This window comes from Gracilinanus agilis, chromosome 2 (genome assembly GCF_016433145.1).
Source record: "Gracilinanus agilis isolate LMUSP501 chromosome 2, AgileGrace, whole genome shotgun sequence".
Classification (NCBI taxonomy): Eukaryota; Metazoa; Chordata; class Mammalia; order Didelphimorphia; family Didelphidae; genus Gracilinanus; species Gracilinanus agilis.
This window is the reverse complement of record NC_058131.1, coordinates 250854065-250876045: the sequence shown is the minus strand read 5'-3', so window position 1 is coordinate 250876045 and position 21981 is coordinate 250854065.

Sequence of the window (21981 nt, the reverse complement as noted above, 5' to 3'; positions counted from 1 at the left end):
TATTCATCATATTATATTTTATATTAAGTATCTTATTTGATCTTTACAACATTTTGTAAGGTAATTGCCATTATTATCCTCATTCTGCAGTTAAGAAAAGGAGGGGTCAGAAATGTTGTCACTTTCCAAGGTTATACAACTATTATATTCCTGAATAGAGATTTGAACCTAGATTTTCCTGACTCCAAATCTTATGCTTTATCCAGGAAGTATAGAGCCTCTGCAACATTTACATATACTTTCTGTATTTTATCACAATTTGCATTTCTAAAGTGCTAAACCCCCACCAACCCCACTCAACTTTTCAGTAAACTCACTTCATTTTAGACTAACAACCCTATTGATTGTTTGCTTCTCAAAACGTGCTGTGCTAGGTACAAGAGGAGAGACTTGGTGCTTGCCCTCATGGAGATGTCAATCTAGTTAAGAGTGCATTCACACTCTAAAAGGATTTTTAGCTTGAAAGGATAGGACAACTAGCCTGAATAGATTCCAATCTCTTTTTTTGAAGAAAGGAAGTAGTTAAGTTACTTGACCAATATCACACATATAATAAAGGGTGGCACAAATAAGGGTGAAACTCATCTACACAAAACAGAGCAAAATAAGAGAAAGACAAATAATGAACTATCTATGATGATTTAGAGGAGGAAGAGTGAGAATTACTTCTTTCTGAAAGGATTAGGGCAGGCCTCATAGAGATGAACTGAATATTTCCCATGAATTCATAGATTAACTAGCAGTTGAATTTTATCACTAAGTACACTTGGGAAAGTTTGGTATTTAAATGCTCTGTCTAATGGTGATAGCTCATTCCCTTTAGCCTATAAAACTCATTTTCTCTCTATCTGCATCATTAAGTTATTTCTATTAATTTCACCTTATGATTTTGAGGATGATCACTGAGACCTGTTGGATACTTGAACAAAGAAAAAAAATTTACTGCTGCTCCAAACATGCTTTAGCTCCTGTTAGCATATTAAGAAAAAAAAGTATCATGAAAAAATTCAAAACTTATTCAGAAAACAGTCTTATCCCTTAACTATTAGGTTCTAATGCTACCCCATATGCAACTTTCCCTCAATATTGACTGACAAGGTAACTATTTCCAGGTAAATTTATTACAGTAAGTTCCAGCTCTAAAATGGTATTATTATGTAGAGTTCGGGAACTATTATGAGATGTAGAGAGTAATTTTGTTCCAACAGAGTGCCTCAGGCAGAATGACAGTAAGTTTAACATCAGAAAAAAACCCTAACTGTCCAGGAAGATTATGAAAATGCTTTTTGTTCTGTGGGTACAAATCCAGCTCAGAAGAATATTATTATTTATGAATCACTCTTCAATTTGTCTCAAATGAGTTACAGAAAAATGATTGCAGGTCTGAAGTATTCACCAGCTTACTTCTCCACCCTCCCACAATTCTTCCACTCTGATTAAAGAGGTTCTCATTTGTGAGTTAAAAGAACATCCTTATTTGTGCTTCACATGTTTATTTATGGACGCAATAATCGCCATCAACCTCTTCCCCTCGAAATCCATGATGTACTTTTCTGTATTTTATCCTCATGGACAAACTTTCAAGATTCTTATTATCTGTCTGAATACAACCTATATGTCTTACTTTAGTTTCTACAGCATATAAAACCATAGGCTTTCCTATCTAACTGCTGAAAAGACTTTAGATTTCTTGAATTATTTTTTTTCCCATTCTGATTCTGAGTAATGAAAAACTTAACATCAGCACTCAGGAACATCTCACCCTGTGTATATAAGATGAATGGTTTTTCACATGAAATAGTCACTGGAACTTAATGTTTGCACAAGTCTTCACTTGCTGAATGAAACAGACTAAATTAGACATAAAAAATATCACATCAAACACAGGTCTACTGAATGTTATTTCTAAACCAAAGTTCAACAATCTTACAAATTGGTAGAAGCTGCTAAAGGGGAAGTGAGAAGTCAACAGTACAATTGTACTTGATCTGGTGACATCTAACTACAGCAATCATTTCACACCATAAGAGATTTTAAGTCACATTTTTAAAAACAATTTAACTATTAGGATCATATTCATATAATTCAAAGCTCTTGTTTTCACAAATATCTTTGCTTTTGAAAGCAATTTGCCTTATATTCAAGCATTTTTTCAAAAGCTATATGCATTTATAATCTTAGATGACAATGCCTCCACATCCTTCTGTAATACTTCATTCAATCAAGGATATGATTCTAGGTCTTTGACTATTACACTAGGGTATCCCAAGCTCTGGCTGTACCTTTAAGTTGAAAAAGGATAGCAATAAATCTAACAGTCTTCTATATCTCTGCCTTATAAAAAGCTTTCTTTCTAACTTCAGCAAGGATCATCACCAGGTCGATTGTGGGATTATTTGTTTTTTGGGTACAGTGTTGAAAATTGTCTAAGTCATAAGGAGGTTTCAAGCTCTGTTTATAGAGAAAACACCCACATTAATGACATCACAGTTCCTTCCCTATGTATTTTCTTATGAAGAGAGATTAGCAATGGGTAGATCCAAGATGGCAAAGAAGGGACACAAATTAATCTGATTTCTACCAAATTAGCCCCAAACCACTATAATGTAACACTTTAAAAATAACTCTGGAACAGCATAACTCACAAAAAAAAATCTAATGCACCAGACTGCAAGTACCTCACAAAGTAGCACACTAATGGCAAAAGGCCTTGGGGGTTGCTGAACCAGTAACAAATGCTTCTGGACCTCTCAGACACATCTGATAAGGGGGTTGTGATCTCAGGGTGAGGAGAGCATTAGTACACACTGGAATTTGTGAATGCAGGGTAGCAAGGAAACCTGGTCACATTTCCAAAGTAGAAAAGAAGCTTGTGATTGCTCAAAGACAAGAACACAGAAAAGAGAGTATTAAACATATCTCTCTTTAGAAAATACTATCTTAGAAGAATTAAAAACTTATAAATCTGCAGAACTAGCTTTGAAGATAACTGCACAAGTATGAAATTTAGAATAGCATTCCCTTCACCATGGTTACAGAGGCCAAATTTAAGACTTTTATTTTAAAGTTAAGGAAAAATTAAAAAGGTTGGAAAATGAGCAAACAACAACTACAAAAAGAAACTTAAAATAGAAAGTTATTTTGGTAACAGGAAAGACCAAAACACAAACTAAGAAGACAATTAAGTCAATAAACTTGTATCCAAAGCCCCCAATAAAAATATGAATTGCTCACCAGCCCCCAAATATTAACAGAGGCGCTCAAAAAGTATTTTAAGGAGTAAAATAGAAAGGTAGAAGAAAAAATTGACAAAAGAAATGAGAGTGACATAAGAAAATTATGAAAAAAGAATCAAATCAAGCGCTTTCCTAAAGAATTCACAAAAAATACAAAAGAAATAATATCTTAAAAATAGAACAGACTAATTGGTTTAAAAAAAGAAGGTATAAAAATCCATTGTAAAGGAGAATTCCTTGAAAAGTGGAATTGACCATAACAAATGAGGTATAAAAATTCACTAAGTAAAAAAAAAACTTCTTAAAAATTAGAATTGACCAAATGAAAAATGAGATATAAAAACTCACTGAGAAAAATTATGTCTTAGAAATTAGAACTGGTCGAGTGAAAGAAAATGACTCCATGAGATTTCAAGAAATAATCAAAATCAAAGGAATGAAGAAATTAAAAAAAATTTATCTCATTAGAAATAAAATTGAGCTGAAAAATAAATCCAGGAGATATAATCTACACTTATTATAGTTCAAGAAATTTCTCATATGACCTTCCCTCTTCCCAGGAGCCCAATGAGAGTGCTTCCTTCCTCCCCTGTCTAGGGTAAGACTGAAGACTCACCTGTGGCATAAGAGCTGCAGTTTGGGCATTCAGTCTTTAAGGTCTCTAAAATGTTTATCATCACTGTCATATATGAACTGAAGACCTTCCATTTCTAGGACTGCCACAAGCCTCTACTCACTGTAGTCTATTCTCCATTTGCCAAAAATAATTTCCTAAAGGACAAATCTAACACCGTCACCCAACCAAGCAATATATGTCTCCTTATCTAGGATAAAATTAAAAGTAATTTGTTTAACAAACAAAGCATTATATAACCTGGCCTTCTCCATGTTTATAGTCTTCTTACACCTTAAATGCCCCTTCCCTACAAGACATTATGCAAGAAGAACCAACAAGGAGACAAAGTGAAACAACTTTCAAGAAAAGAAAAACCTAAAAGGTAGTCAGAAAATATCTGGGGTGCTGGGGTTAGAGGAGAATAGAGCCAGAAAAAGCCTGTTGCAAGGAGGGAAGAGCAAGCCACAGTCCCTCCATCCCCACACCCCACATCTGCTGTCACAGGTTCAGGAACCTAAGTCAAAGCCAAAATTCAGACTCTGAAATCATTACTGGGCAAATAGTGGTACAAGCCAACCCACATCCCTTGAAATTTCAAATCTATGAAGAAGTCTGAGTCCCATCCCAGGGCAGTTTGGGCTAAAGAGGGCTTATCAATGTGGGCCCAGAAAAGAGACAGGAATCACCATCTGGGTTTGGGATAATAACACATAGTTTATACTTTGGAGTGTGTACACAGTTCACAGGCCCCCCCATTCCCCATCTTTTTGCCCAAAACTAAGGGCAGAGTTCCAGGACAGGGCAATGGAGGGTCTTCCTGATTGGATCAAGTACATAGTGCAAAATAAAAAAATTAAACTTAAGCCTGGGGCTAGAATTTGATCAGCCCTGATCTTATCAAGTTCAGAGTGAGATGAAAAGCTTTCAAACAAGTCTGAGGCAAGTCTTTAAGCTAGAGGAATATCAAGAGTCAATTGAATCATCAGGGGAGGGGACTCAGAGCTCTCAGTACTCAGACCATCACATCAGCCTCCAAGAACTGAAATTGGTTAAAAAAAACCAAATAAGTTAAAATATCATTGTGGAAGGACTGAAGTAGAAGAGGGTACCCCAACTTCCTAGAAAACAGAACATACTTATAATTAGATAGGAAAAATGAGCAAACAACAACAAACACCATACACTAAAAAATTTTAATGGAAAAAAAGAACAAGGTACAGACACAGAAGGAACATTGAATGCAAAGAAAAGACATACAAAGTGCAAAAGAAAAATATGGAATGGACACATTCTGGAAGAGATAAAAAAAGACTTCAAAAACAATTAAGAAAGGCAGAGGAAAAGTGGGAAAGAGAAAAGAAAGTGATGCAAGGAGAAATGAAAGTGACACAAGAAGATTTGGGTCAATTGAAAAAAGGAGAACCAAAAACTAATAGAGGAAAATCAGACTGTAAAAGTCAGAATTGACCATCTAGAAATCAATGATTTAATGAGAAACCAAAAAACAATACAGCAGCATCAAAGGAATGAAAAAAATTTAAAAAAACTAAAAAAGGCAAACATAAAATATCTTATTGAAAAACAACTGACCCAGAAAATAAACCTAAGAGAGACAATATGAGAATTATTGGACTATTTGAAAGCATGATGAAGAAAAAACTTGGACATCATATTACAATGAATTATCAAAGATAACTGCCCAGAAATCCTTGAACAAGAAAATAAAATTAGCATTCAAAGAATTCACAGATCACATCCAAAAAGAAATCCTCAAATGACAATTTCCAGGAATATAATAGCTAAATTCAAGAACCACCACACTAAGGAAAAAGTCTTTCAAACAGCCAGAAGGAAACCATTCAAATACCATGGAACTGCTATCAGGATCATATAGTGACTTCTATATTAAAGGATTGAAAAGCATGGAATGTAATATTGAATAAGGCAAGAGAATCACCTATACAGCAAAACTGAGTATATTCTTTCCATAGAAAAAATGGTCATTCAATAAGATATAAGATTTCCAAACATCCCTGAGAAATAAACCTGACCTAAACAAAACAAAAAAAAAAATTGAAGTCCAAACAAGAGGCACAAAAGAAGCCCAAAAAGGAATGATAAACTTGAAGATTTCTATGTGAACCAGAAAGACCTCCAGGAATTGATGCAGAATGAAATGAAAAAAAAACAGGAGAACATTGTACATAGTAACTGATACATTGTGGTACAATCAAATGTAACAGACTTTTCTACTAGTAGTAATACAATCATCCAGGACAATCCAGAGTAATTTAGGAGAAAGCATGCTATCCACATCCAGAAAAAGAAATGTGGGAGTAGAAATGCAGAAGAAAAACATATAATTGATCACGTGGTTCAATGGGGATATAATTAGAGTTTTGTTGTTAAAAGATTACTATATTGCAAATATGAATAATATGGAAATTGGTTTTGAACAATGATACATGTATAACCCAATGGAATTGCTTCTCTCTGGGAGTGGGGAGGGAAGAGGGGAAGGAAAAAACATGAATCATGTAACCATGGAAAAAATATTATAAATAAATGAATACATTTAAAAGGGGGGAAAAGATACTATGCAATGTAATGAATGACTTTGGCCACCTTGCCAAAAACATTGTCTCTCAACAACGAACATTTTCACTGTTAGTTCCTCATGCTTAGAATCTTCTTCCTTCTCTAAACCTTCTTGTCCTGCTTCCTTTCTAGTCCATACTTCTTTCAAATATCTTATAACATCCTACTGTCTTCAGGAAACCTTTTCTCATCCTTCTTAAACAGTGCATTCCCTCTGAGAATTTAGCCTCTATTTATTTTGCTTGTATATAATTTTCATTTTTTATGTTCCCTCATTAAGCTATGGGCTCCTTGAGAGTAGAGATTGATTTTTGTCTTTTTCTTATCCTCAGTTTGCACATTGCTTGATGAATGCTAATTCACTGACAGTCATGTGAATGATTTCTCTCATTCAGGAATTCTTGTTTGGTCCTTTCTGGTGATATACTAACATTGAGAATGACCTGGACAATCTTCTCATAGAAATGTGCCTTTTAGGGTGGTCACACCCTAAAAGAAATATTTTGCCCAATTATATGGCAATAAATATGACAATCTAGGTGAAATGGGTGAATATTTACAAAAATATAAATTGCCTAGATTAAAAACAGAGGAAATAGAATACTTAAATAATCTCATCTCAAAAAAGAAATTGAACAAGTCATAAAGGAACTTCATAATAAAAAATCCCCAGGGCCAGATGAATTCACAAGTGAATTCTGTCAAACATTTAAAGAACAACTAATCCCAATACTATACAAATTATTGGACAAAATAAACAAAGAAAGAATCTTAACGAATTATTTTTATGACACAAATATAGTATTGACTCCAAAGCCAGGCAGACTACAAATAGAGAAAGAAAACTATAGACCAGTCTCCTTCATGAACATAGAGGCAAAAAATCTTAAATAAAATAGTAGCAAAAAGACAACAGCAAGTAGTCACAAGGAAAATCCTCTATGAACAGGTGTTATTTATACCAGGAATTTAAGGATGGTTAAATATTAGGAAAACCATCCACATAATTTACCATATCAACAGTCTAACAAACAAAAATCACATGATTATCTCAATAGATGCAGAAAAAAGCCTTTGACAAAACACAACACTCATTCCTATTGAAAACATTAGAATATATAGGAATAGAAGGGCCTTTCCTCAAAATAATAAACAGTATCTATTTAAAACCATCAGCAAATATCATCTGCAATGGAGGCAAGTTAGAAGCCTTCCCAGTAAGATCAAGAGTAAAGCAAGGATACCCACTATCACCTCTATTATTTAGTATTGCTCTAGAAACTCTAGTGATAGCAATGTGAGAAGAAAAAGAAATTGAAGGGATCAAAGCAGGCAACAAGGAAACTAAACTATGACTCTTTGCAGACAATACAATGGTATACTTAAAAATCCCCACAAAATAAATTGAGACTAGTGGAAATAATTGACACCTTTAGTAAAGGTGCAGAGTACAAGATAAACCCACATAAATCATCAACTTTTCTATATGTTTCTTTTTTTAAACATTTATTAATGTTCATTTTTAACATGGTTACATGATTCAGGTCCCTGCTTTCCCCTTCACCTCCCCCTCTCCCCCCACCCATAGCCGATGCACATTTCTACTGGTTTTGACATGTGTCCTTGTTCAAGACCTATTTCCAAATTGTGGTTAGTTGCATTGGTGTGGTAGTTTCAAGTCCACATCCCCAATCATGTCCTCCTCACCCCATGAATTCAAGCATTTGTTTTTCTTTTATGTTTCCTCTCCTGTAATCCTTCTTTTGAATGTGAGTAGCGTTCTTTACCATACATCCCTCAGAGCTGTCTTGTGACATTGCTTTCTGCTGGTACAGAAGTCCATTGTATTTGAATTTTACCATAGTATATCAGTCTCTGTGTACAGTGGTCTTCTGGCTCTCCTCCTATCACTCTGCATCAGTTCCTGGAGGTCTTTCCAGTTCACCTGGAATTCCTCCAGTTTATTATTCCTTTTAGCACAATAGTATTTCATCATCAGCATATACCACAATTCGTTCAGCCATTCCCCAATTGAAGGACATACCCTCCATTTCCAGTTCTTTGCCACCACAAAAAGCACAGCTATAATTATTTTCCTACAAGTCTGTTTATCTATGATCTCTTTGGGGTACAAACCCAACAATGCTATGGGTGGATCAAAGGACAGGCATTCTTTTATAGCCCTTTGAACATAGTTTCACATTGCTAGCCAGAATGGTTGTATCATTTCACAACTCCACCAGAAATGCATTAATGTCCCAATTTTGCCACATCCCCTCCAGCATTCATTACTCTCACCTTCTTTCATTTTAGCCAATCTGCTAAGTGTGAGGTGATACCTCAAAGTTGTTTTATTTGCATTTCTCTCATAATTAGAGATTTAGAGCACTTTCTCATGTGCTTGTTGATACTTTTGATTTCTTTACCTGAAAATTGCCTATTCATGTCTCTTGCCCATTTTTCAATTGGGGAATGGCTTGATTTTTTATTAAATTAATTTAACTCCTTTTATATTTGAGTAATTAGACCCCTGTCAGAGTTTTTTGTTATAAAGATTTTTCCCAATTTGTTGTTTCCCTTCTGATTTTGACAACATTGTTTTTGTTTGTACAAAAGCTTTTTAGCTTAATATAATCAAAACCATTTAATTTACATTTTGTAATTTTCTCTAACTCTTGCTTGGTTTTAAAATCTTTCCTTTCCCAAAGATCTGACATGTATACTATCTTGTGTTCACTTGACTTATTTATAGTGTCCCTCTTTATATTCAAGTCATTCACCCATTCTGAATTTGTCTTGGTGTAGGGTGTGAGATATTGATCTAAATCTAATCTCTCCCATATTGTTTTCCAAATTTCCCAGCAGTTTTTGTCAAATAGTGGATTCATGTCCCAAAAGTTGGGCTCTTTGGGTTTATCATACACTGTCTTGCTGATGTCATTAACCCCAAGTCTATTCCATTGATCCGCTCTTCTATCTCTTAGCCAGTACCATATTGTGTTGATGACTGCTGCTTTATAGTATAGTTTAATATCTGGTACTGCTAGGCCCCCTTCCTTCACATTTCTTTTCATTATTTCCTTTGATATTCTAGATCTTTTGTTATTCCAAATGAAATTTGTTATAGTTTTTCCTAAATCAGTAAAGAAGTTTTTTGGTAATTTGATAGGTATGGCACTAAATAGGTAAATTAATTTGGGAAGAATGTTCATTTTTATTATGTTAGCTCATCCTACCCATGAGCAATCAATGGCTTTCCAATTGTTTAGATCTAGTTTTATTTGTTTGGAAAGTGTTTTGTAGTTGTTTTCATATAATTGCTGTATTTGTTTTGGTAGATAGATTCCTAAGTATTTTATATAGTCTAGGGTGATTTTAAATGGTGTTTCTCTTTCTACTTCTTGCTGCTCTAGTGTATTGGAAATGTATAGAAATGCTGATGATTTATTTGCATTTATTTTGTATCCTGCAACTTTGCTAAAGTTGTTGATTATTTCTACAAGCTTCTTAGTTGATTCCCTAGGATTTTTTAAGTAGACCATCATATCATCTGCAAAGAGGGATAGCTTAGTCTCCTCCTTGCCTATTTGGATACCTTCAATTTCTTTATCTTCTCTAATTGCAACTGCTAGTGTATCTAGTACTATGTTGAATAATAGAGGTGATAATGGGCATCCTTGTTTTACTCCTGATCTTATTGGGAAGGCTTCTAATTTATTCCCATTGCATATGATGTTTGTTGATGGTTTTAGGTATATACTGTTTATTATTTTTAGGAAAGGTCCTTCTATTCCTATACTTTTCAATATTTTCAATAGGAATGGATGCTGTATTTTGTAAAATGCTTTTTTCAGCATCTATTGAGATAATCATGTGATTTTTATTTGTTAGACTGTTTATATGGTCAATTATGTGAATGGTTTTCATAATGTTGAACCAACCTTGCATTCCTGCTATCAATCCCACCTGATCATGGTGAATGATCTTCTTAATTACTTACTGGAGTCTCTTTGCTAATATTCTATTTAAGATTTTTGCATCTTCTGTTCATTAGGGAGATTGGTCTGTAGTTTTCTTTCTCTGTTTTTGATCTACCTGTCTTTGGAATCAGTACCATATTTGTATCATAAAAGGAATTTGGTAGGACTACTTCTTTGCTTGTTATATCAAATAATTTGTATAGTATTGGGTTTAGTTGCTCTTTGAATCTCTGATAGAATTCACTTGTTAATCCATCAGGCCCTGGTGATTTTTTCTTAGGGAGTCCCTTGATGGCTTGTTCAATTTCTTTTTCTGATATGGGATTATTTAGCTATTCTATTTCTTCTGTTGTTAATCTAGGCAATTTATATTTTTGTAAATATTCATCTGTATCTCCTAAATTGTTATATTTCTTGCCATACAATTTGGCAAAATAGTTTTTAATGATTGCCTTAATTTCCCCTTCATTAGAGGTGAGGTTTCCCTTTTCATCCTTAATGCTGTCTATTTGGTTTTCTTCTTTCCTTTTTTTTTTATTAGATTGACCAATAGTTTGTCTATTTTATCTGTTTTTTCAAAGTACCAGCTTCTAGTTTTATTCATTAATTCAATAGTTCTTTTACTTTTGATTTTATTCATTTCTCCCTTAATTTTTAGTATTTCTAATTTAGTTTTCATCTGGGGATTTTTAATTTGCTCACTTTCTAATTTTTTGAGTTGGATGCTCAATTCATTAATCTCTGCCCTCCTTAATTTGTTAATATATGCACTCAAGGATATAAATTTCCCCCTGAGTACTGCCTTGGCTGCATCCCACAGAGTTTGGTAGGATGTCTCATCATTGTTATTCTCTTCAATGAAATTGTTAATTGTTTCTATGATTTCTTCTTTAATTGGTTTTGGAGAATCATATTGTTTAATTTCCAATTGGTTTTTGAATTGCCTTTCCAGGTGCCCTTACTAATTATTATTTTTATTGCATTATGATCTGAGAAGTTTACATTTATTATATCTGCTCTTTTGCATTTGTTTGCAATGATTCTATGCCCTATTACATGGTCAATCTTTGTGAATGTACCATGTGAAGCTGAAAAGAAGGTGTATTCCTTTTTGTCCCTATTTATTTTTCTTCACATATCAATTAAATCTAATTTTTCTAGGACTTCATTCTCCTCTCTTACCTCTTTCTTATTTATTTTTTGGTTTGATTTATCTAGATCTGACAGAGGAATATTTAGATCGCCCACTAGTATGGTTTTACTATGTATTTCCTTCTTGAGCTCTGCCAGTTTCTCCTTAATGAATTTGGATGCTATACCTGTTGGTGCATATATATCGAGCAGTGTTATTTCCTCATTGTTTATACTGCCTTTAATGAGAAGGTAATGACCTGCCTTGTCTTTTTTAATCATATCTATTTTTACTTTGGCTTTGTCAGAAATCATAATAGCCACTCCTGCCTTCTCTTTCTCATTTGACGCCCAAAAGATTTTGCTCAAGCCCTTAACCTTAAACTTGTGTATGTCCACCCGCCTCATATGTGTTTCTTGTAGACAACATATGGTAGGATTTTGGTTTCTGATCCACTCTGCTATTTGCTTCATTTTATGAGTGAGTTCATCCCATTCACATTCAGAGTTAAAATTGTTAGTTGTGTATTCACTGACATTTTTGTATCCTCCCCTAGACCCACTCCTTCTTATTACTCTATTTTCTTTTACACCAGTGGTTTGCTTTGTGCCAGTATCCCTTATCCCCTCTCTTGATTAATTTCCCTTTCTACCCCCTCCCTTGTTGTTCCCCTATTTTCATTTTTAAAGGCTTAATGATTTCCCTCCCCCTTCTTCTGCCCTCCCTTTTTTGATATTCCCCCTCCCCTGCTCCCTTTGGTTTATCCCTTCTGACTTTCTCAGTAGGGTTAGATAGAGTTTTTTATCTCAATGGATAATATAGCTACTCTTCCCTCTCCGGGTTGATTACACTGAGAGTAAGGTTTAGTATTACCTCTTAATGCTCTCTTCCTCTCCTTCTTATAATAGTATTTATCCCCTCCCCTTCCCATGCCCTCTTTGTGTGTAATAGAATATCCTATTTTTCTTATTCACTCAAATTTCTCTTAGTGTCCCCTACTATTCCCCCCTGTTTCCCACCCCTCATGTCATCTTATTTAGTATTCTGTCCTCTCCCTATGAATTATTTTTCTGATTGCTATAATAGTGAATATTATAATAGTGAATAGAGTTCACTACAGAGAATTATACATAGCATTTCTCCACATAGTAATACAGATAATTAGATCTTATTTAAGATTTAAATTTAAATTTAAAATTTAAAAAAAATTATGAGTTTTCTTTCTTTCCCCTCTGTTTCTTATTTACCTTTTCACGTTTATCTTGATTTTTGTGGTTGGATATCAAACTTTCCATTTAGTCCTGCTCTCTTTTGTGCAAATACTTGGAAATCTTCGATTTTGTTGAATGCTCATATTTTCCCCTGGAATTATATAGTCAGTTTTGATGGGTAGTTGATCTGTGGCTGAAGGCCCATCTCTCTTGCCTTTCTGAATATCATATTCCAAGCCTTGAGGTCTTTTAGCGTGGAGGCTGCCAGATCCTGTGTGATCCTGATTGGTGCTCCTTAATATTTGAATTGTCTCTTTCTGGCTTCTTGTAAGATTTTTTCTTTTACTTGAAAGCTCTTGAATTTGGCTATTATATTCCTGGGTGTTGACTTTTCTTTGTCCAGTGTAGAGGGTGATCTGTGGATCCTTTCATTGTCTATATTGACCTCTTGTAAGACAGGTTAATTTTGCTGAATAATTTCAAGTATGGAATCCAAGTTTCTATTAATTTCTGCTTTTTTTTTGAAGACCAATGATTCTCAAATTGTCTCTTCTAGATCTGTTTTCTTGGTATGTCACTTTCTCATTGAGATATTTCATGTTTCCTTCTATTTTATCAGTCTTTTTGACTTTGTTTTATTTGTTCTTGTTGTCTTGAGAGTTCATTGTGTTCTAATTGCTCAATTCTAGTCTTTAGGGACTGGTTTTCCTTTTCAATCTGGTCATTTCTGGTCTTCAGTTGACTTTCTTCACTTTCCAATTGCAAAATTCTGCCTTTTAAACTGTTATTTTCTTGCCATATCTCTTCCATCTTCCTCAACATCTCGGTTTTGAACTCTTCAATAGTTTGTGACCAGTTTTCATTGTTTTGGGAAGGTTTGGATATTTTTTCTTGTTTGTCCTCCTCTGTTTTCTGGATTTTCTCTGTGTAAAAGTTGTCGAGTGTTCCAGAGTTCTTCTTGATAATCTTTTTCATCTGGGTTTCCCAATGGCTTGCCATTGTTAGCCCCGCCCCTTTTCAGCTTTGTCTTCACACTCAGGGTCTGACTGCAGTTTATAGGCTCCTGAGGAGGGCTCAGGTCTCCTTGTTCTCGGGGTCAAGGCTCCTGGTTGTCCCTGCTCTGCCCCATTGCCAGAGGCTCCTTCAGCAGTCTCAGGGGCTGCTTCCACAGCCTTCTGCACAAGGTCCTCACTCCTGGTTCAAGTCTCTGCTTAAGGTCCTTGTCCACGCCTAGGGCAATGCTTTCACCTGCTCAGAGGCTTGGGAAAGTCCCTGAGCATTCTTTAGCCACTTCTGGCCCTACATCTTGCTGCTTTCAGGAACAAGCCCTGGAGCTGCCAGTGACTAACTGGGTGCCCCTATCCTACTTTAACTCTTGTGTGCTGGCCTCTGTGCTTTACATGGTATTGGGGGTGGGGGGAGGGGCTTCTTCCTCTCGCGTTTTAGTGAGAGCTGTTTCACCCCTTTATAGCGTGGAAATGCCCAGATTCCACGTACCTTCAATGCTGCGCCCTGTTGTGGGGTCCCTTCGTTTGTCTGGATTCGTTTTTATGTCCCCTTGAGGAGTCCTGTATGCTTTGGTTAGGAGAGATTGAGCAGCTGCTCCTTACTCTGCCGCCATCTTAACTGGAAGTCTTCTATATGTTTCTAACAAAATTTAGCAGCAGGAGTTAGAAAGAGAACCTCCATTTAAAATCACTCTAGACTGTATAAAATGTTAAGGAATTTATCTATAAACACAGGAATTATATGAACACAACTACAAAACACTTCACACTATTAAAAGTAGATCTAAATAACTGGGAAAATATTAATTGTTCATAGGTAGGACAAGCTAACATAATAAAAATGAGAATCCTACCCAAATTAATCTACTTATTCAGTTCCGTACCTATCAAACTACCAAAAATAATTTTATAGAATTAGAAAAAATTATAACGAAACTTATCTGGAAGAACAAACGAACAAGTATATCTAGGGAAATAATGAAAAAAGTAAAGAATTGGGGCCTAGAAATACCATATCTTAAACTGTACTATAAAGCAGTGGTCATCAAAACAATATGGTACTGGTTAAGAGAGAGAAGGGTAGATCAATGGAATAGACTAGGGAAAAATGAGCTCAGCAAGCTAGAGTTTGATAAATCCAAAGATCCCAGCTTTTGTGAAGAGAACTCGCTATTTTACAAAAACTGCTGTGCAAATTGAAAAAAACTATGGCAAAAATTAGGTTTAGATCAATATCTTACACTCTATACAAAGATAAATTCAAAATGGATAAATGACATAAATATCAAGAGTGAAATCATAAATAAATTAGGTGAACATGGAACAGTACACCTGTCATATCTGTGGGAAAGGAAGGAATTTAAGACCAAGCAAGAGAAAGAGAACATTGAAAAATATAAAATGAATGTCTTTGTCTATATCAAATTAAAAAGTTTTTGTACAAACAAAACCAATGCAACCAAAATTAAAAGGAAAGCAACAAACTGGGAGAGCATTTTTATAACAAAACTCTCTGACAAAGGTTTAATTTCTCAAATATATAAAGAATTAAGTCAAATTTACAAAAAAAAACAAAACAAACAATCCATTCCCCAATTAACACATGATCAAGAGACATGAATAGGTAGTTTTCACATGATGAAATCAAAACTATCAATAAGCACATGAAAATGTGTCCTAAATCCCTCTTGATTAAATAATGAAAATTAAAACCACCTTACACCTAGCAGACTGTCCAATATGGCATCAAAGGAAAGTGATAAATGTTGGGAGGGGATGTGGCAAAACTGGGACACTAATACACTGCTCGTATAGTTGTGAATTGGCTCAACCATTCTGCATGGCAATTTGGAACTATTCCCAAAGGACTTTAAAAGACTTTCTGCCCTTTGATCCAACCATACCACTGCTGGGTTTGTACCCCAAAGAAATAATAAGGAAAAATTATTGTACAAAATTATTTATAGCCATGCTCTTTGTGGTAGCAAAAACTGGAAAATGAGGAGAGTATCCATTGATTATGGAATAGCTGAACAAGTTGTAGTATCTGATGGTGATGGAATACTATAATGCTGAAACTATAATTAACTTGGAGTATTCCATGTGAACTGGAAAGACGTCCAGGAATTGATGCAGGGAAAAAGAGCAGAACCAGGAGGACATTGTTCACAGAGACTGAAACATTATGGTACAATCAAATGCAATAGACTTTTCTATCAGTAGCAATGCAATGGCCCAGAACAATCCAGAGGAACTTAGGAGAAAGAATGCTATCCACATCCAGATAAAGAACTGTGGGAATAGAAAAACAGAAGAAAAACATATGATTGATCACATAGTTTGATGTGGATATGATTAGATTTTTTATGTTAAAAGATCACTCTACAGCAAATAACAATAACATGGAAATAGGTTTTGAGCAATGATACATGTATAACCCAGTTGAATTGTCTGTCAACTCTGGGAGGAGGGATAGGAAAGGAGGGGGGGAATCATGAATCATATATCCATGGAAAAATATTCTAAAGAAAAAAAGGATAAAGAAAAATAAATTAAGTTCTTTGCACCCTGGGGAAAATAGTAAGAAAATGTGCCTTTAGGTTAGCTTTGAAAGGCAGCCAGAGAAGCTGTGTAGAAGATATGAGGGGAAAGCATGGAGAAGTCATTTAAGATTTGGAGTATATTGTACAAAGAATAACAGAAGGAAGGTCAGAGTTAGTGAATTATAACTCAAGATGGAAAGAAAATGGAGAGATAAGAAAGTTATGAAGTATACAAGGAGAGGATTTTTGATTGAGTTCATCTGGTAATGCCAAAAGTTAAAGAAATTTAAGGCTACATTAATAACACTTGAGTATCCTGAACAAAAGGAGTAATGTTTCTTCCTTGGATGAACCATATCTAGATAAGAATAAATTCAGGACATTACTTTTAAGAGAAACACTAACAAAGTAGAATGCAATGAAAGGAGGATAATCAGGAAGATGTTGAGAATTTCATCTAAATATAGGTAAGGAATACATTTGGAGATATTTGGCTTTGAGAAGAGAAATTTTAAAGACAGAAAGACAAAGTATCTTATCTCAAATTTTTGAATGACTGTGGAAGAGGGATTGCATTTATCATGCTTGGCCCCAGTGGAAATAAATTAGGATTCAAAGGTAAAAATTAGTGGTAGTCAAATTTTAACCTAATATAAGGGAAACTTCTAATAGTCAACTCTTCAGACATGACATTGACTGCCCCAGGAGGTAGTGACTTCCTGTCACTGGTGTTTTCAAGCAGAAGCTGGATAATTATTCACATGAACATGATATTTACGCTCTGGGTAAGGGTTGTATTGCATGACCTCTGATTTCCTCACCAATCCTAGTAGATATATTTGTTCAATTTGTTTCTCCCATCTGTCCCCTGTCTCATCCCCTTGACCCTTGTCCAGGATTCCTATTCTTAACTAATGGAATTTAAATGATTGGATCATCAATTCAATATTTTGTTTAAAATAATAGCTATTAATAGATTCTTTTCTCTCTTCTCTTTTTACATCTCCCAAATAGATAATCCATCTTCTACATGCTCAATTATCATGACATTAGGCTCCAATATGCTGTCACTAAAATGGATTCCTCCTCTTGCTTACTCAGATTCCTTCTCATAAGAAACGTCAAGAAGGTAAGTACAAGGGGAAGAAAAAAAAATCCTTATTCAACCAATATCCTTGATGTGGTACCAAAAGGATATCCCTGTTTACCTGAGGCCTGGAATGCAAAAACTGGATTAAAAGGCTGTCTGTTCAGTGTATTTTCAACCACCTTGGAAAGAATGTAGTGAAGCTCAGGTTTTTGATACATTCACTTCTCTTTGTTACATAGGGCAGGCCCTTGGGGAATCTGTTATTAGTAAATGACATATGAATTTGTCAAACAGTTAAAGCAAGGTTGGATGCCTCAAGAAACTCAAATTAAATGATCAATATTTTATGAAAGCCTCGAGTGTAGATGTTTGCTTCGTCTGATAAGTTCTCCTGGGAAGTGGAGTTCTGGGGACTGGAGCACGAGTTTGACACTAGAACGAATGGTTTGAGAGGCTCCCTGCTATGGATTCTATTACTCGGAAGTTGAATAGCTATACAGGGGGGTTGTCTTCATATAAGGGAAACAAGTTGAAGTAGAATGTAGTCATAGAATTTAGAACTGGAAGGGAACTTGGAGATATCATTTTATAAGGAGATTAAGGTTAAAGGAAAACAATGCTACTTGCTCAAGGTCACACAGATACTAAGGGGGCCATCTGATAAATGTGAGAGAATCCTCAACATTCCTACTCAGTCTTAAGGCATATATATGTCTCTTGAGAATGGAGCCACCTTAAGCCCCAGCCATGCCCTAATTACAAGATTCACTGACTTGCAGAATTATTCACGGACTGGCCACCTTTGCCTAGTAATAAAGATCATTACAAATGTACACATCTCAGCTAATAAAAACCATTGAGTCTAAGAATAGTTCTTCATTTGACAAACATTCATCAAAAATAAATTATATGTTAATTGATAGGAATTAAAAGAGAAAAATGAAATAATGACTGCCCTCAAAGAGCCCACATTCTACAGGATATGGGGGAGGGGTGGAGAGGGAAAGTAGAAAGAAGAGAACAATATGTACAAAAATTAAACGTGTTTTAAAATAGATGCAAAATGCATACAAAATATTTTCAGAGATTATAGTATATAGAACTGGAAGTTACTAAAAAGATTATCTAGTTAAACATTTACATTGGACAGATAAAGAAACCAAGATCTAAGTAAGTAACTTGCATAAGATTAGCAAATTCACAACAGACATAAGCTTCAAATTAGTTTTTCTGAGTCCTAAGCTAATGCTCTTTGCCATATAATTCCTGCCATCTCCACAATACATAAGGAAAATGAAAACCAACAGTACTTCTTTGTCACTGGAGATTTGTATTGAATTGATGATGGCCATGATACCATGTAGGCATTAGGTTGTCCATTAAAAATCAAATAGGAAGAGTCATCAAAAAATTATTTTTGGTCAATGTGGTGAAACAGTGGATAGGGTGCTGGGCCTAAAGTCAGTAAGACTCACCTTCCCGAGGTAAAATCTAATGTCAGACTCTTATTAGCTGTGTGACCCTGAACAAGTCACTTAATCCCATTTGCCTCAATTTCCTCATCTGTAAAATAAGCTGGAGAAGGAAATGGCAAACCACTCTAGTACCTTTGCCAAGAAAATCCCAAATGAGCTAAGGAAGAGTTATATATGACTGAAACAATGGAACAACCATACGTTGGGGGTAAGAAGTTGAGTTCAGGAGCAACAAAAAGCTTAGTTTAGCTGGGGTTTGGGAAACAGTTGGGAGATAACAAAGTTTAAAAAGTTTGACAATTCATGGAAAGTCTTGAATGATGAAGAAGCTTGGACATTTTCTCCTTTAGGTTTCTGAGCAGGGAAAACACATGATTGGGACTATGTTTTAGGAAGATTAATTAGATTATATGTATATAGAAAGATTAGAAAGCTGAATGCCTATTAGCAGGGTATCTTTGAGTCCTATATTAATGATTCCTCTTTTAGCCTTTCAGTAAAGGGCCAGATAAAATCAACATTTTTTACCAGAAGTTTTGTGTTCTGAACACACCTCGTGGAATTTAGCCATTTATAGTATGATGTTAAAATTTATCAGGTCCCTGCAGAGAAAGTGAGAACACCGGCCAATAACAAATAGATATTGATAGTATAAGAAAAAAAAAGAGTATATTCTGAAGGCTATTGCTGAAGAGACAAATACTTTCCAATTACAGTATTACTTATTAGTAGATATTCAGAGGATTGTGGGAAGTCAAAGAGGAAATATGGTCATATTTAAGTTAAAATATGGGGATGCATTAGGAAGGAAAGATGAGATGAAGGAGTCAGACTTAATTCCCTTTTTCTGGTAGACTTTGTAAAATCAATGTATGCTCTCTTTGTCTTAAGAAAGTAAATGATCATTTCTTTCACTTGCCATCTATTCTCCAAATACAGATCTAAGGGAAAACATGAGGGAAAGGAAATTACTCTCTTTATACAATTATTGATTCTCACTATGCACATGACTTTGTACTAAGCATAACTCAAGTTTAAATTACTTATTTCAAAGTCTCCTCCTGCTCCTCACCCCTCCAACACCTTTTGCTTCATGTTCTGCTATCATCTCTAACAATTGTCTCATTGTTCCCCTAGTACTTGGATCATGCTTACTTTTCTCATTAGACAAAGTTAATTTTTTTCTTTTCTTTTCTTCTGTCCCTCTTCTGGACCTCCCTATTTCTATAGAGGTATCACATCCTTCTAGTTACCACCTTAGTAGCCACTTTTAGTATTATTCATGAGGCTTAGTTCTCCCTTATCTTTTTGACTTACAAAATCTTGTAATTTCTGCTTTCAGAACTTTTTTCACTTCTGTATCCTTTCTTTGACTCATGTTGCTCCTATCTGAGTTCTGGAATGCATCACTTCTCTCCTGAACTATTGAAATAGCTTCTTAATTGATCCCTCTGCTTTTATGATTTCCCTATATTCATTGTATCCTCCACAAAGCTCCCAAATTAATACTCTCAAAACACAATGACCATATTTTTTCATGTTATTATATCCAAAATTTCAATTTTTCCCTATTATCTTTAGAATAACATACAAATTTTATCCTGTAATCTAGTCTACTAGTTAAGACCTTCTACAATGTAAATTATCTCTGGGAAACCAATAAGGGAATAGATAAAAATCTGAGACTCCTCTTTTGACCCCTTTTATGATCCACACCTTTTCTTATTGAAAAACATTATAACCTTCTAGGAAAACTTTAAGTTTTTAGTAAACCAGCACTTAATGAGTTAACAGCCTTTTTTCACTCAGCAGAGTAAAGCTGCAGCTGTGGGTATATCTCTCTTACTGCTCCAGGCATCCCAAGGTCATGGAGTGGCAAGCTCAGACAAAATAACTTTTAGATAAAGTGAGGCTCATTTTTAACCTTGAGACTTTCTCATCCAGCATTATCTTCATAAGAAAATTCTTTGTAAAACTATAACTTTATTGTGCTTTGATGTGACATAATTTGTGTTTCTGCACAAATGCGAAGTTTTTTTGGGGGGGCTTCTTTTGTGTGAAATGAGTCTTGAAATATATATATATATATAATAAACTCCATGCTCCTGGAGAGAGCTGGAAGCATGAGGTAAAAGACAACTCCCTGGTCCTCTCCTGATTTCCTTATCAACTAAACTGCCCTTATCAGATTATCAGAGATGATAAAGAGATCTCCACACTTATCTGCCTTTCAAGATAATTCTTTTTGCTTGCACACTCCATGTTCCAGCCACACAACTATCAGCTGTTTCTTGAACCCAAGTACTCACCTTCCATATCTAAGCCCTCCTCATACTTCTCAAATATGCAATGCATTCTCTTCTCAGTTTTGCCTTTTAGAATCTGAAATTCTTTGAAGTTTTAGCAATTCATGTTCTGTCTTCCATGAGAAGCCTTTACTGACCACAACCCCTCACTCCCATTGTTAAAGATTTCTCCTCTTGAAACTACTTTGTGTTTATGTATTTATCTGTGTACATATTGAGTCCCACCTAATCCCAAACCCCAATGGAAGGAAAGCTTGGAGAGTTTCATTTTTTTCCTTTGGGCCTAGCAAAAGACCTTACATATGTTAATAAATTCTTGATGAATTTAATTGATTTGAACTAGGTATCAGAATAGAATTCCATTGTGCTTTTATTTTTAAGTGCTGGTTCTTCACATTACATCAGTGTTTCTTTGGGCTTGATTCCAACCAAAAGAATTTGGGTTTCTCCTCTAGAGATTTCCCTACAAGTTCTTTTTTTTCCCCTTCCCATAGACAGCCTTAACAATTCTGTTGTATTTCTAAGCCCCTGCCACATTATAAATACATAGTGACACATGAGGATGATGGACCCTTACCAAAACAGATGACAGTTTGTTAAGCTCTAGTTTGGTACAGTAGAATCTTTTAAATAAAGGAGCAATCCATATAGAAAAACAATGAAGATTATGTATGCTCCTAGAATGAAAGGATCTTCATGGTAAAAAAGTGAATGATTTTTTTCAGTCTTTAAGAAGAATTTTTTGCATTGGTATAGACTTTAGAGGTCATCTAGTTTAGCTCCCTCA